This window comes from Pseudonaja textilis, chromosome 2, assembly GCF_049901715.1.
Source record: "Pseudonaja textilis isolate UNSWEBS1 chromosome 2, rPseTex1.2, whole genome shotgun sequence".
NCBI lineage: Eukaryota > Metazoa > Chordata > Lepidosauria > Squamata > Elapidae > Pseudonaja > Pseudonaja textilis.
The window spans coordinates 230,218,302-230,219,470 of NC_141991.1; positions in this window are offsets into that span (position 1 = coordinate 230,218,302).

Sequence of the window (1,169 nt, forward strand, 5' to 3'; positions counted from 1 at the left end):
TCAGTTAGTGACAGCTACTGGAATTCGCGCCCTTTTTGTGATCGAGGCGGCTGAGGCTCTCAGCGCTGTAGCTTGCTCTAGTGGCTGCAGCTCAGTGACAGCCGTTAGAATTTTCGCGCCCTTTTTCTGCGCGCGCGGGCGGCTGCGGCTTCAGCGCCCGACTTTCACTATCCGTGGTGTTCTAACCTTCGCGACTCTCACTGACAGCGCCCGGCCTTCGCTAACCGCGGCGGATCTAACCTGAGCGGCTCTAGCACTTTCACTTCGCGCTGACAGGATTCTGAGTCCGAGGCTCGGTAAGCAAAACGGCTGCGGCTTCCGTTCCTTGAGTAAAATGCTCCTGACTAGCCTTCCTATCCCACCTTCGTCGCCAGTGTTGTGGTTTGAAGGAAAGGAGAGGCGTAGACCAGGGCATGCAGTTAACAAGGTTTATTTAAGGAACGGTGGTTGTCGCGTCTGCCAGCCAACGGGCAGACTAGCGTGCGAACAACGGCTGGCTTGGCTTGACAGCCGGCTTTATATAGTCGGCTGTCAAACGGCGCCAGCCAATAGGAGCGGTTGGTGATCCTGCTTAAACAGCGGACCCGGTTGGAACCCCAACCGGTTCCCAAGACATAACATCTCCTACTACACACAGCTCTGCTATAGCTGTTTAATTCTGTGACTGAGCTGGCCCCCAGGTTTATGGTGTTGGGGTTCTTCAACTTGTCTTCCTTGACTCAAAGTCAGAGGCAGCTCAGGAATTCATGGTTGCCATGGTAAACATGGAACATATCACTCCCTGTTAAAACTTGGATTTTTTTTCCCCCTGGTTCTCAGGGAAATGGGACTGCTCTAGGTACTTATTAGGGTATTGAATTTTTCCACAAGTATGCTGGTTCCATGTCCTCCTGGTTGGCTTGGCTTCCCTTTAGGTAATATGGGGATAAGTTCAAGTGATTGTAAATGCATCTTAGTAGGATGACTAATTCCACCAGCCTTGAAAAAACAGTACTGTGTCCCCTGCTCAAGAGGCCATCACTGCACCCAGCTGTGCTACACAAATTTTGTCCTGTCTCCAATCTTCCATTTAAGAAAGGTTGTTGAGAAGCTTGTAAGTCTGTAGCTCCAAAAAGGTATGGAGAAAGTGATTTATCTGGATTCATGGCAGTTGAGTTTTAGACCAGGAT